Source organism: Poecilia formosa, unplaced genomic scaffold (assembly GCF_000485575.1).
Source record: "Poecilia formosa unplaced genomic scaffold, Poecilia_formosa-5.1.2 Scaffold206, whole genome shotgun sequence".
Classification (NCBI taxonomy): Eukaryota; Metazoa; Chordata; class Actinopteri; order Cyprinodontiformes; family Poeciliidae; genus Poecilia; species Poecilia formosa.
The window spans coordinates 393,719-410,390 of NW_006800145.1; positions in this window are offsets into that span (position 1 = coordinate 393,719).

Sequence of the window (16,672 nt, forward strand, 5' to 3'; positions counted from 1 at the left end):
ATGTCTCAGTTTTATTCGCTGGGAAAATCAATAAGCAGCTTGAAGCGACTCTGCTACCCTCTAGTGGCGAGAAGCCGTAATGTTAGCTGGTAACAATCGGAATGCATTGTGGGAGATGTAGTTTGTAGTCAATTCGTGCTCAAAAGTCAATGTCAGCCTATAAAATGCTGCAGGGGCCACATAAAATGACATGGCGGGCCACATGTGGCCTGCTGGCCTCGAGTTTGACACATGTGCAGTATACCATGTGTAAATGAAGATTGCTATCACTGATACACTGATACTTTATCAGAGATGTCCCCCTAAAAAAAAAAAAAAAAAAATCTGGTCGCTATAATTGTATGATTTTCAGCTTTATCAGCCCTGACACGTAACTGGCTAAAATATCCTAACTTTTTCTAATCAGTGATTAAATTCTAACAGGTTGTGTCATATAAACATTCTTCAATGTGGAAAATATTTCTCAGGGAGAAAAAGATAACTTATTTTCGGCATCAGTTAGATGTCAGAACATTAAGTCAGAGAGGAAGCAGAGAAAGGTTAGAAGTTTTATTATTGACAGAAACTGAACATGTTCAGACATGTTTATGTCTCCTATAAACTGCTAAAGAGTGTGAAATTTTCAGTAGATAACAGGAAGACTGAGAAAAGGGTACAGCAAAGTTACTGTGTTTTATCTTTAAGGACTTTTAACCTCTGTCTAACATGAAGCATGCCATATTTTCAAATCTCAGGGTTAAAATAATAATCCACATTCTCAATTGAATATACTTGGCTGCCATCTTAACAATGCTTGATGTGCTCACCATGCTAATATAAGGCGATAAAACAGTTTACATTGTCAATTCCTTTGGTCGTTGTCACTAGACACTCAAGCTCCCCTGTCCTGCATGTTTTTGGTGTCTCCTTCTTGCCACATACCTAAACTGGCTGATGAACAGGCGTCAGCAATACCAAATGTCATGCAGAGGAGGTCAGACCATTTGAATCAGGTCTGCTGGAACAGACACGTCTAAACATGTAGGACAGGGTTGGAAACCATTAGTGTAAACAGTATGAATATGAATCCACCCTGCTTTGAATCAACTCAAAAGTTCAAACTGGTATAAATGCACCAGATACAGACACACAGTTTATGTTAAAGTGATGCTTCTTTTTTTATACACAAGTTTTGTTGGTTTACTGTTATTTTCTGTCTGCCAGCATCACAGCCTGATAGACTGTGATAATGAACTAATAGAGTTGTTAGTGAAACCCAAACATTGTTCATATATAAACTACTCATAAACTGTTCATAAACTGTTCTTGTGTTTATTGTAAGCAGAGCTACGTACACACACAAGTGAGTCAATTATGGTCAAACGGTTAACAAACTTGTAGATCTATTATGCAAAATTCACATTTTTATACTTTTATTTGGGTTCGACTGCTTCTAAAAACAGCACCTAAAAACTCCTCAGCTACTTTTTTGGCAGTAAGCTAATGTTTTTTGATGTCTGGAAAATGAGTCATTGCAAAAAAATTGTATGGCAAGTTACATTTGAAGAGCACTGCACTGATACCTAGCAACCCCAGCTAAATCCAGCCAGTCACCTAGCAACCCAAGCAGAGCTCCAGAATATTTGGTCAGCTGGTTTTACTACTGTATGTGCTGTATAGTGGCCACTGGAAAAGACAAATGTTTTGATGTAACTTACCATTCAGAACTCACTTGCTGCATTCTTGTTAGTTGTGCAGGAGGATCTAAATCTGCTTTCCAAAGATGTGAGGTTGTGGACTGTAAATGCTGAGTTGGAGGGGCATGGCCAACAGCAACTTATTTAGACTTACAGTGACAAGAGGCCCTAAAGAGGCTCATTCTGAAAGGAGCCTTGGCCAGAGTGAAATCTCATTATCTAAGAATAAGTGCAATCAGTCTGGTGCAACTTTGTGACACTATTATGTCACGAAAAATCTCTGAGGGGTGTTTCCAACATCCTGTTAAATCTTAACTTGAAGAATTACAGCAGTTCTGAAGAAAAAGAAAAAAAGCAATCCAACCCAGTTCTAGAGACATGTACCCAATAAAGTGGCTGGTGAGTATTTATACATATATAAATAATCACAGCTTGTTTTTTTTTTTTTTTTTTTTTTCAGTCCTCACTTTCCTCCCCAGTCCTTCTGCAGACCCCTGCTGCATGTCCCCTGATTGCCTGGCTGAGTTCACCTGTGTCTGATTACACTCACACCTGTCCCTGATTATTTCTGCTCAGCATACAGCCTCCTCACTATGTCTCATCTCCCAGTGCTGGTTTGTCACAGTTATGCTTGTCTTTACCACTTTTTTTTCTTCTTTACCATAAATCAATGGTTTTGTTGAGGCACTTATAAATTTATGGGTTTAAATTGTCCATAGTTTGGCTTAAGCAGATGCTCTACAAAGAAGTGTGAATTTTTAATGTGAAACTTTACAGACAGGATTACGCTGGAGAAAGAGAAGCGACTGTTGTCTTGAGTTCGGTGATCTTTTACATATGGATCTAATTTTTCTTTGCTTCTCAAAAAAAACCAGCAGCCATTATGCTTTGCGCTGTAGTGATATTTTCCACCAACCAGTTCCTCCCATTTCAACAGAGTGGGGGAAATCATGCCTTTAGTTGCTCTATTCCTTCTGTTTGGAATATTCTTCCACCTGTTATGTTAATGAAAAAAAAGAGATTCACAAAATTGTGCAAGTGTCTTAAAAATGTTGCAATGAAAAATTGCACATTTTAACCATTTTTTATGTATACTTGATGATATTGAGACTAGGAGACGGTTGTACAAAGAGCAGCATGTACAAGTCATCATTCATTCTAGTGAGTTTTTTAAAATTATTTAAATTTGCCATACCACCCAGGGTTTTAGTTTAAAAAATGGTTGCTTACGTATAGGCAACAACTCATGCTGTTACTTTCAATACGCTTTCACTAAATAAAATATATATTTCACAGGCATCAATAAATTATGTAGTGTTTGCAGTGGGGCTTTGAGAATCCTAATTAATCCAATTTACCCCATTTAAACTGCAATCACTTTGGGGGGGGAAGGGGCTCGGGGGATGAAATGAGAAGTTATTAAGCAATTTTGCCAAATCTAATTCTGTTTTTATTATATAATTTGAGAAAGTAAATTACGATCTCCCTTGTGTCTTTTTGCTCGCCTTGATTCTGCTCTTCCCCTCTGTTTGTGTGAAACAGAGGGAAAGCGGTTTGTGAGAGTAAACCGTTTCTTTTCTCTTCTTTTCCACTCATCATAGAAAAACTCCTACACTTTCACAGAAGATTGAGTGCATGAGCAGAAAACTTGTGCGCACTCACGCACCCAGCCCAGTGCTGTGGAACAGCCATCAGTCAAAGTGTGTTGCCGCTGCAGGTCTGGGGGTATTTACATAGATAGATGATAGAGAGATTATGGGGCACAGGGGTTATTAATCACACTGCTGAGAAGGAGAAGAGGGAGTGCTTGCTGTCACTCTTCTCCTCTGAGATGGCTCTTTACCCTGAATATGTCTTTTGTGCCATTTCCTGTGTTCTATTTAATGCCACACTTAGCCACAGCAGCGTCATGAAAGCATTTGCACTCTGCATGGCTGCAAAGTAATGCAGCCATGCATTACTTTGCACTTTTAGTACTTTGCTCTTTTAGGTAAATTAATATTTTACGCATATGAAATCTATTACTTTGGGGAAAAAAAATTACATTAATTGTTTTTATCTTTCTACATCTGTTTTCATGGTTGTACACTGAATGGGTTGTGGTCACTGAAGCTGCTGCTTAACAGCAAACATCTCCAGTCTGAAGTCTGGGATCAGAGATTCGAGATGGTTTGTTTTAAACACAAATAAATCAGAATACAGATAGTTTAAGGAATCAAATAGAAGTTACTGAGGGAATATCTAGACATAGAAGATGATGAGTTTGAAATTAAGATTAGAATAACCCAAATTTTAGCTTTATGTCATTGCCAATGTGATAAACATTACGTGGACTTTGGCTTAGTGTGGTGTGTGCACACATTATTTCCAACATCTATGACAACCCAAAGATGAAGTAATAATAATCCCAGTTTACACAAACAAAAACAACACAGGTGTCAAAGTTGTTTTCACCAACTAAACTGACACAAATGTTAAAAGTCTAATCCACAAGAAAATACACATGGAAACAGGTGTGTTGTAGTTTAAGTCAGTTCCAATTAAAAAGGAAAATAACCCTAAAACTGCAAGTCAGAAGCATTCAAATTATGTTTCTTTGTACTACTGCTTTTTTCATTCACAAGATTAGCAGTAACTTGTCTTTGCTTCAGCAGTTCAGGAACACAGTAAACTCCTCTCAGCAAGCTCAACGCTTCTTTAAAAATTTGAGTAGTCGTGCGGTTCGGTGTTTTATAGCAGCCACTATTTAGCACGTTGTATGAATTTTGAATCGTGAGAGGCTAGAATGTGCCATTGTAAGACTGGCTGGATGCGATAATAGGGTAATTCACAGCGACAGGTGAAGTACTCTGTTCCTCTTGGCTGTTTGCTTCGCTAAATGTAGCCGCCATCCTCTGACCCCAATGGGACATGACATTTGGATCCTCCCTGTCCCTTCTCCTCAGAGCCTCATCTCCCCTTCCAAACATTCAGCTCGCTCACCAACATGTTTCGTGGTCTTAGTGCAAAGTGAAGTTGCAGTCTGCAGTTGGTGGTGGTTTTTGTCTTCTTTAATGGTCCCTTCCGGGTATATGGATGGATGAAGCATTGTGGTGTAGTTGGTTGATGGATGCATAGATGATGAATAGCGGGGGGTGATGGGTGAACGACAGATTCACAGAGTTATTCAGAGCAGATAGGTGAGTGAGAGCCTTTTCAGTGGTAAAGTATGCTAGCACGTTTCTTTCATTCTGAATACGTTTTTTTTAATGATGCTAGGATGAGCTGTGCAGGACAAATAGATCAACGGTGTATCCCATGCAGTGGAGTTAAAGGAAGTCTGCATTCAGTGCCTTGAAAAATTATTCACACAACATTTTTTACTTTTCTTTTAATGTTAAAATATCTTGAAATTTGTATTCCAAATAAAAAAAAATCTGAGGTCACCTAATTAGAATATATTGAAAACAAGAGCTCTGGTTTTATATATATATATAAACTTTTTAGCCTTTTTGTGGCTGAAAAGTAATACTTCACATCACCCTGAATGCACCATCCCCAGAGCAAAATATAGTGGTGGTAGAATCACTCATATTTAACGATATTTTCATAATTATATATCAGTTGGTAAATGACTTGGTGCCTGCATCATTGAATCTGAATGTTTTAAAGATAGCTTTAGGCGTCTCATCCTTCAGCGTACGTTTGCCTGAGCTGGTCACCATGAGGTTCAGCCACACAGTGTTACGGATGAGTCCAGACCATAACCTCACACAGTGTTTTACTGGCCTAGACTGCAGGAAAGTTCATCCTGCAGTTCCCTTTTCCCATAAACTACACAAAATTTATCTGGATAACATTTGTAGCATGGTGGTTCATATTTGATATGGGCAGCTTTTATAATAATAATAAAAAAAAAAACTTAATATATTTTTTTAGCTTAAAGTGAACCCAGAATGCCTTTCCTCTCATTTCTCTTTTGTACTGGGGGAACAACAGAAACGAGCCACAAATACTGTTAAGTTTTATTGTGTTTTTCAGGACATTTAGTTCAGAAAGGTAACTTCACAAAGCTTCCAGGTGTTCAACTGAAAACTCAAACTATTTCATTATCTGTACGGTAACATCACTTCCTTTCCTTAGCAGTATTTCATCATCTTCTTAGGCTGCAGCTGCTGTTACTCAAGCTTGTTGACAGACTGAACTCTCTCATGCAAATGTTTCCAAGTAAATGACAACTTATTACATTACTGACCTAAGAACAGAAAACTGCTGCTGTGGGTTAAATAAGCACATATTTCAGTTTTATTAATAAACCACCTTCTCTTATATTTTGATAAATGTTTCATTGGGATTTGATGTAACAGAACAACACAAAGTGATGTTAGACTTTCAAGTTCTTGCTCTAAATAGGCGAGATAATGTCATTTTTAATCATTTCTGCAGTATCGAAATTATTCAGCCACTTAGGGATGAACATCTTTAGCAATTAGCACAGGCAGACTTTGTTGGCATGGCCTGTTGCAGATCCGATGGCTAGGTAGAGACCAGCTTCTGGTAGCCTGTGGCCTGTTGCCGCCCTTTTCAGATTCTAAATATAAAATCTCTTCTGAAACCAAGCCTTTGACTTTGAAATATGTTATAATATTTGTTTCATTGTCCAACAGAACCGAATGTCAAAACATCTTTGGCTTATAATTTTGTAGTTGCCATGTTGTGTCGTTAGGAATATTCTGGGTCTTTATTATCTTTTCATAACCTTTTCTCTTTCTGCACAAGACAATGTTCATTTCTCTAAACTTTTGGGCAATTCTCTTTATTTAGCCACATTTATAGACGCGTTAAACATTATCATCAGCAGTCCGTGTGTTTGAGGTGTTCTGACTCAAGCATTTTGATTGGTTGCACCAGGCGTGAATGACACACCAGTTGACAAATGTGAGCTGCAGAGTTCTGTTTCAAGGGTTTAAAACAAATTGGAGTCTGCAGTAGTCCCTAGAGGGGTTTACTGTTGAAGTTGGATGAAATCCTTCAAATTTATGTTTTAATTACTAAAGCAGTTGTAGTGTGTTTTTATTTAATTTAACAGTTTTGGATTTTGCCAATGAACCCAATTTAGAGTGGAAGGTGGAACAGTCTTAGGCAAAACTGTACACTCATACGTGAGGCTGCACAGATGATATTTCCCGGTATATTTTAGATGCATTAGGCTCTTACGGGGACACTCTCCTGGATTCCAGCCCTGCTGACTTTGATTGCCTAATTCCTCAGAGATCACTCTGAGACTCTGGCTGCCACAGGCGTTGACAAGATGTGGAGAAATGTCGCCAGCCATCATGAAGCCAAACGTCCCAATCAATCAGTCTTCCAGCACCTCGCTGTATGCGTTTGAATGTGTTTTGGTGCCGGCTGAGCGTGCATGCGTGCGTGCGCGTGTGTGTGCGTGTGTCTCTTCCAGGTCGACACGTGAAGAGGACAGGTAGGGAGACCCTAAAAGCTTCGTCTTCCACATTCATCAATTACGGCACAGAGGAAGGTTGTGTCTGTCAGGGGGAGCAGATGGTGTGTGCGTCTCGCTTTGTGTGTGTGAGAGTGAGTGAGACAGGGTGAAGGTGTTAGTCAGAAACAGAGAGAGGTGATGACAGAGACAGAGAGAGAAATGTATGAGATAGAGATGTACAGATGTGTGAGGGAGATACGTACAGGTGTGCTACACAGAGAGAAGCCCGGCGTGCTCCGTGATGGCTGCAGGATAACTAATCAATCTATAGCTGCTTCGCAGGACGGGGGAGGAACAGTCAGGCAAGATTAGTGCAGAGAGAGAGAGGGATCATGTCATTTTGGCACACTGCTGCTTCCTTGCTTCTCTTTTAGTCGTCGTCCTCCTCGTATGCCAGCCTATAGACACACATTTCACCGTATTTGGTTGGATTTCTTCAGAAAGGTAAATGCCAGTCACCTTTCATGACTCCTACACCCACAGAGTTTCCAAGTTACTCAAATTACTCGAGCGCTTCACATCCTCTAAAACTTGGCAGCTCACTTAGCTTGTTGAATGAGTGAATGAAGTGCATATTGCAAAAAGGTTTCAATAATTTTCAGCGACGAGCTTTGAAAACACAGACCCAGGAGCCGATTTTCCTTCAGTGAACTTTCAGAACTTTAGAAATCTACTTTTCACCCAATTGTTGCCCGTGCAAATCTTGCTGCTTCTTTCCATGGGAGTATTTTTTTTTTCCCTTCTCCTTCTTTCTCGTTTCTCTCCTGCTCTTAACTGTGTACCAGCGGTTCTAGGAGCTGTCATATTGCATCAGCGCTCTGCTGATTACTTCCACCTTGTCTCCCTCGTCAGGAAATGATTCTGACACGCACTCACACCCAGCTTTCCCTGCATCAATATGCGTGCGATGGAAAAGCTGCAGACAGTAAATAAATAATGAAAGGCAAGGAAGCAGGAGGGGCGGAGGGGGGGGGGAGGGTTCTGTATGACATTTTCTTTATCCGTCTCTTTCTCCGTCCGCCGTATGCGTGAGAGAGTCATTGTGGGAAAGAAGCATACGTAATTGCGTGTAAGTATGTGCACTAACAAGTATCTGTATGCTAAAAGTTGGAAACAAATTAAAATTTCGATCTTAAAAAACATTATTTCACTTTTCGAATAATCTAGTAGAACTACACGGACCTGACTAGTTCCACAGCTGAGGTTAGACAGGAACTAAACATGAAATTAGTTCCAGAAAATGCAATGAATTTGTTTTGAGTGAAATATCAAAGCACATTTTTTTTATCTATAGTGCAAAGAATCTTTAGAGCCCAGTGTTAATTTTCCCATTCAACATGCTTAATATGATATTGATTTGCATGAAATTAATTAGTTTACTTTCTTGCAAAACATATGCCAGTAGTTCACAAACACGCACACACAATTTATTAAATAAAGTTATTTCAAATGAATTGCAAATTCAGATTTATCTCTATTTATCCGGTGAACTTTTGCACATCATAAAACAACAGAATGGCATTCATTATTTGCTAAACCTTAAAACACACCTGATGTAGTGACGGTTTTTAAAGTGACAGACTTACAGCATAGTGCAAATCTTTAGTGTTGCCGTTGTCTTACCAGAAGTTGGTCACATAGCTAATCCTGCGGCAACAGGATTAGCTATGTGTTATTTCTGGCAACACTGTCAGAAATAAGTTGGATAATAAAAAAAAAAACAGTACCTAAGAAATTTGTCATTATTTTTAGATTGGTTGCAAATCACTTTTAAAAACCCGTACTGAGGCTAAGAACTATACGGTCCCATACAGCAAACATAAATATAAATATAACAAAACATCACCCAAAAACCAGTTTAGTCTTTTTTTTTAGAGATTAATAGTTCACAAAAAAAATAAACATTTTGATATTCTCCCCATGAAGGCATTTCTCTATCGGCTTTGCACATTTTTGTATATTTAGAAACATTTACCTTTGATCCATTTGTAAATTTTGATTTTTGTCCATTCTTCTTTACAAAATGTATTTTTAAATTTCGCCACAGATTCTCAGTTGCATTTAGCTTTGGTCTTTGACTGGGACTTTCTAACAGATAAATGCTTTGAACTAAACCATTTGATTCTATTTGTTTAAAGGTTTCACTCAGTTGGAGGGCGTACCTCCTCTCCAGTCTTAGGTATTTACAGTCTCTTGGAGGTTTTCTTCCAGGACTATCACCTTTTTAACTCTGTCCATCATCATATTAACTTTTACTTTCTTCACTCTCCCTGCTGAAGAAATGCATCCCACATGATCCCACCATCATTATGTTTTGTGGTGTTCTGGGTTTAGGGTGATGTATAGTGTTAGGCTTATGCCACACGCAGTTTGCATGAAGACCAAAATGTCAAATTGTGGTTTCATTTGACCGCAGCGCCTTCGTTAACATGCTTTCTATAACCTTATTTCATATTACACTTCTTATGGCTTTCTGTCAACAATGAACTTTTCCTTGCCGCTCCACCATAAAGGTCAGAATTGTGGAATAGTTATCATGGTAACGGCTTCTCCTGCCTACGCTGTGGGTCTCTGCAGGTGCTTTGTTGTAGTCATGGCCCTCTTCATTGCTTCTCCCAGAACAGCTTTGGAGTTTAGGTGGATTCTCCTGTCTGTGTAGGTTTGTAGTCTCTGTTTTCACAAAATGGTTTGAGCAGAGCTCCATCATATGTTTAAACCTTATAATATTGTTTTATAATCTAACCATTCTTTTTAAACTTCTCCACAACTTAATCCCTGACCTGTCTACTGTGTTCCTTAGTCTTGATGAGGCTGTTTTGGAACATGGTTGCACTGGATTTTATTTAGGGGCATCAGAGTAAAGGGGGCTGAATACAAATGCATGCCACAAGTTTTGTATTTGAATTTACAAAAGAGGTTGCATGTATCATTTTTCTTCCATTTAATAGTTTTACACTAACTTGGTCTGTCTTGCAAAATCTCAGTTAAACATTTTAAAGTTTGTGGTTGTAATGTGACAAAATGTGAAAAACTTAAAGGGCTTCCCACATGTTTTTTTTTTTTTGGAACAGTTGCAACATTGAACTTACCTTCACATTCCAGTTGTAAACTCTGAAATTGCTAATCCAAGAAATCTCGGAAGAATTTACACCTATGTATTAATTTAGGAAAAACAGCTCAAATATGGTTGAGGATGATGATTAAATGTGCTGTTATTTCACAGAACCATTGTTGAGGTCTGGGGTCTTGTTATGTAGTCTTGCCAGCGTGTCAAGTCGCTCGCATCCTTCTACCCTCTGAATCGCTACCTCTCCACCCTGTCAAACCAAGAAACTGAACATTACCTCTGGGGCCCGAGGACTTACAGAATCCCAGTTTCAGAGCGAGGAGTGGGAGGTGAGGGAAGGATTAGAGAGGAGCTGTCTCTGATGTTATTTAATCTCAGAGGCCAGGGAGCGAGCCAGCCGGAGCACTCCTGATGCACATCATCAGCCTCTGATGACCAGCCAGAAAGATTGGGCGCCTCAGATGCTACATCGCAGCCAAACGCCCCCACTGCAGAGCACCGTCTTCCTGTCCGGCTCTAACCAGTCGGCAGCTCAATTTGGCTGATGGCAAGCGTGCTCAGTCAGGGGAGAAGTCGGTCCCGGATGATTTCCTCCTTCTCTGCTCGCCTCTCCTCGAGGCTGACACCCCTCCCCACCTCAGCCATCGTCCAAATGTGCTTCTGTCCTCCCTTTCCCTCCCACTGCTGCCCCCCCCCGAGCATTATTACACCCCCTCCTCTCCCCTGATACTCAAACACCCAGCCATCACTCAGTTGCTCACGTTATCTCAGGAGCCTGTCTTGCTTCACCCTCCCACCTTACCAGCCACCCTCCTCTCTTTTGCTTCCTGGCATCCCTCCATCCCACCCCACTTCCATCCCCCCCTCCCCCAAGAGCATTCCAGCGTGACAAACCACACGGGATTTCACAAGTCCTTTAAAGTCTGCTGCCTCTGGGAACCGCTCGTCTTCATGCAACATTTTAGTATTCGAGGGAATACGTGACTGGGGAGGTAACCAAAGCTGTTACATTTCTACTGTCTCCTTCAGATTGTTATTGTTGGGGATGCGTTCCAGCCACATAGAAAGTCTCCATCGGAGGATCTTTGACGATTGTTCTTCTCATCTATTAAATTTGTCTTTATTTCCATCTTGCGTATCAGATATTTTCCGTCCAAATAAATATTTTTTTTCTTTACTGAAGCTCTTCTTTTTTTTATTATTTTAACACATAAAAGCATCACAACAACAATATACAAATTCTTAGTAATCTTTAAAACCAAAAACACATTTACACATGCAACAATAGGGTTTAAGACAATGAGTAACTTATTGAATAACTTTGTTTTTTTTTTGGAATGTTTTAACGCCGCTTTGCAGTAGACCGGACTGCCGTTTTACTCCACTGAGGAAAAGTCCAGAACGTACTTTAGCTTCAGAGCAAAATCTTGTCTACCGTTCAGCATTTAATTCCAGATTTTCCACCGTAGTTTACAGTACTTCTCTGGGATTTCTTCCAGCTTTCATATTAACCTTCGGTGGCCCCCAAACCAAAAAACTGTATCAGAAAGATATAACAACTGGTGTAGTTTTGTGAGAGAAAAAAAAAAAAAGTTGGATTATCTAGGGGAATATGACCTCCCGTCAGCATTTAAGTATCAGGTGCTGATACTAACAATTAGAAGTGCAGCTCACTAATGCAGGACAATGTGCCCTGTTCTGGAGTGTGTCCACACAAGCTCAGTCAGTCCCCATGCCTGCTGCCACCTTCACGCTGGTATAAACACACACACACAAAAAACTGCTGGGTTATTTCTTAATTCAATTGTTAAAACAGAAGTTTGAAGGTTTTTCGAAAATCAGAAATTATGACCAAAGTTTCGAGGCTGGCAAAGAGATTAGATATGAGCATATAAGGAGTGTATCAAAAAAAAAAAATGTCTAGAAACCTCCCAGAGTATAATTTCTAGAACATTATAATTTGCCAAAGAAAGTGCCAGAGTGATCAGGTCTCTTGGCACTGATTGTAGAGTAACACAGTGCTGTTGCTCCCCCGCCTGCTGCTGGGCACTGCTGGTCAGTTGGCTACAAGAAGGCTTTTGATTTGCTTGCAAGACAAATTTAGTTGTTTGGAAAGATTTCAGCTAATGAAAAATTAAACTGAACTGGAAATTAAAAGGTCATCACTCATCAGTATTGTAGTAGTGAAATGGATCCCAACAATGTCTTTCTTTTCATTTTTATTTTGTGTAAATACATGTAAACAGTGAGGTAATATCATTGTTAAATTAAGGTTTACAGACCATGACAACCTGATAGCTGTGATAATACTGTTGTCAATGCTTTGTGTTGATNAATTATTTAAATTTGCCATACCACCCAGGGTTTTAGTTTAAAAAATGGTTGCTTACGTATAGGCAACAACTCATGCTGTTACTTTCAATACGCTTTCACTAAATAAAATATATATTTCACAGGCATCAATAAATTATGTAGTGTTTGCAGTGGGGCTTTGAGAATCCTAATTAATCCAATTTACCCCATTTAAACTGCAATCACTTTGGGGGGAGAAGGGGCTCGGGGGATGAAATGAGAAGTTATTAAGCAATTTTGCCAAATCTAATTCTGTTTTTATTATATAATTTGAGAAAGTAAATTACGATCTCCCTTGTGTCTTTTTGCTCGCCTTGATTCTGCTCTTCCCCTCTGTTTGTGTGAAACAGAGGGAAAGCGGTTTGTGAGAGTAAACCGTTTCTTTTCTCTTCTTTTCCACTCATCATAGAAAAACTCCTACACTTTCACAGAAGATTGAGTGCATGAGCAGAAAACTTGTGCGCACTCACGCACCCAGCCCAGTGCTGTGGAACAGCCATCAGTCAAAGTGTGTTGCCGCTGCAGGTCTGGGGGTATTTACATAGATAGATGATAGAGAGATTATGGGGCACAGGGGTTATTAATCACACTGCTGAGAAGGAGAAGAGGGAGTGCTTGCCGTCACTCTTCTCCTCTGAGATGGCTCTTTACCCTGAATATGTCTTTTGTGCCATTTCCTGTGTTCTATTTAATGCCACACTTAGCCACAGCAGCATCATGAAAGCGTTTGCACTCTGCGTGGCTGCAAAGTAATGCAGCCATGCATTACTTTGCACTTTTAGTACTTTGCTCTTTTAGGTAAATTAATATTTTACGCATATGAAATCTATTACTTTGGGGAAAAAAAATTACATTAATTGTTTTTATCTTTCTACATCTGTTTTCATGGTTGTACACTGAATGGGTTGTGGTCACTGAAGCTGCTGCTTAACAGCAAACATCTCCAGTCTGAAGTCTGGGATCAGAGATTCGAGATGGTTTGTTTTAAACACAAATAAATCAGAATACAGATAGTTTAAGGAATCAAATAGAAGTTACTGAGGGAATATCTAGACATAGAAGATGATGAGTTTGAAATTAAGATTAGAATAACCCAAATTTTAGCTTTATGTCATTGCCAATGTGATAAACATTACGTGGACTTTGGCTTAGTGTGGTGTGTACACACATTATTTCCAACATCTATGACAACCCAAAGATGAAGTAATAATAATCCCAGTTTACACAAACAAAAACAACACAGGTGTCAAAGTTGTTTTCACCAACTAAACTGACACAAATGTTAAAAGTCTAATCCACAAGAAAATAGACATGGAAACAGGTGTGTTGTAGTTTAAGTCAGTTCCAATTAAAAAGGAAAATAACCCTAAAACTGCAAGTCAGAAGCATTCAAATTATGTTTCTTTGCACTACTGCTTTTTTCATTCACAAGATTAGCAGTAACTTGTCTTTGCTTCAGCAGTTCAGGAACACAGTAAACTCCTCTCAGCAAGCTCAACGCTTCTTTAAAAATTTGAGTAGTCGTGCGGTTCGGTGTTTTATAGCAGCCACTATTTAGCACGTTGTATGAATTTTGAATCGTGAGAGGCTAGAATGTGCCATTGTAAGACTGGCTGGATGCGATAATAGGGTAATTCACAGCGACAGGTGAAGTACTCTGTTCCTCTTGGCTGTTTGCTTCGCTAAATGTAGCCGCCATCCTCTGACCCCAATGGGACATGACATTTGGATCCTCCCTGTCCCTTCTCCTCAGAGCCTCATCTCCCCTTCCAAACATTCAGCTCGCTCACCAACATGTTTCGTGGTCTTAGTGCAAAGTGAAGTTGCAGTCTGCAGTTGGTGGTGGTTTTTGTCTTCTTTAATGGTCCCTTCCGGGTATATGGATGGATGAAGCATTGTGGTGTAGTTGGTTGATGGATGCATAGATGATGAATAGCGGGGGGTGATGGGTGAACGACAGATTCACAGAGTTATTCAGAGCAGATAGGTGAGTGAGAGCCTTTTCAGTGGTAAAGTATGCTAGCACGTTTCTTTCATTCTGAATACGTTTTTTTTAATGATGCTAGGATGAGCTGTGCAGGACAAATAGATCAACGGTGTATCCCATGCAGTGGAGTTAAAGGAAGTCTGCATTCAGTGCCTTGAAAAATTATTCACACAACATTTTTTACTTTTCTTTTAATGTTAAAATATCTTGAAATTTGTATTCCAAATAAAAAAAAATCTGAGGTCACCTAATTAGAATATATTGAAAACAAGAGCTCTGGTTTTATATATATATATAAACTTTTTAGCCTTTTTGTGGCTGAAAAGTAATACTTCACATCACCCTGAATGCACCATCCCCAGAGCAAAATATAGTGGTGGTAGAATCACTCATATTTAACGATATTTTCATAATTATATATCAGTTGGTAAATGACTTGGTGCCTGCATCATTGAATCTGAATGTTTTAAAGATAGCTTTAGGCGTCTCATCCTTCAGCGTACGTTTGCCTGAGCTGGTCACCATGAGGTTCAGCCACACAGTGTTACGGATGAGTCCAGACCATAACCTCACACAGTGTTTTACTGGCCTAGACTGCAGGAAAGTTCATCCTGCAGTTCCCTTTTCCCATAAACTACACAAAATTTATCTGGATAACATTTGTAGCATGGTGGTTCATATTTGATATGGGCAGCTTTTATAATAATAATAAAAAAAAAAACTTAATATATTTTTTTAGCTTAAAGTGAACCCAGAATGCCTTTCCTCTCATTTCTCTTTTGTACTGGGGGAACAACAGAAACGAGCCACAAATACTGTTAAGTTTTATTGTGTTTTTCAGGACATTTAGTTCAGAAAGGTAACTTCACAAAGCTTCCAGGTGTTCAACTGAAAACTCAAACTATTTCATTATCTGTACGGTAACATCACTTCCTTTCCTTAGCAGTATTTCATCATCTTCTTAGGCTGCAGCTGCTGTTACTCAAGCTTGTTGACAGACTGAACTCTCTCATGCAAATGTTTCCAAGTAAATGACAACTTATTACATTACTGACCTAAGAACAGAAAACTGCTGCTGTGGGTTAAATAAGCACATATTTCAGTTTTATTAATAAACCACCTTCTCTTATATTTTGATAAATGTTTCATTGGGATTTGATGTAACAGAACAACACAAAGTGATGTTAGACTTTCAAGTTCTTGCTCTAAATAGGCGAGATAATGTCATTTTTAATCATTTCTGCAGTATCGAAATTATTCAGCCACTTAGGGATGAACATCTTTAGCAATTAGCACAGGCAGACTTTGTTGGCATGGCCTGTTGCAGATCCGATGGCTAGGTAGAGACCAGCTTCTGGTAGCCTGTGGCCTGTTGCCGCCCTTTTCAGATTCTAAATATAAAATCTCTTCTGAAACCAAGCCTTTGACTTTGAAATATGTTATAATATTTGTTTCATTGTCCAACAGAACCGAATGTCAAAACATCTTTGGCTTATAATTTTGTAGTTGCCATGTTGTGTCGTTAGGAATATTCTGGGTCTTTATTATCTTTTCATAACCTTTTCTCTTTCTGCACAAGACAATGTTCATTTCTCTAAACTTTTGGGCAATTCTCTTTATTTAGCCACATTTATAGACGCGTTAAACATTATCATCAGCAGTCCGTGTGTTTGAGGTGTTCTGACTCAAGCATTTTGATTGGTTGCACCAGGCGTGAATGACACACCAGTTGACAAATGTGAGCTGCAGAGTTCTGTTTCAAGGGTTTAAAACAAATTGGAGTCTGCAGTAGTCCCTAGAGGGGTTTACTGTTGAAGTTGGATGAAATCCTTCAAATTTATGTTTTAATTACTAAAGCAGTTGTAGTGTGTTTTTATTTAATTTAACAGTTTTGGATTTTGCCAATGAACCCAATTTAGAGTGGAAGGTGGAACAGTCTTAGGCAAAACTGTACACTCATACGTGAGGCTGCACAGATGATATTTCCCGGTATATTTTAGATGCATTAGGCTCTTACGGGGACACTCTCCTGGATTCCAGCCCTGCTGACTTTGATTGCCTAATTCCTCAGAGATCACTCTGAGACTCTGGCTGCCACAGGCGTTGACAAG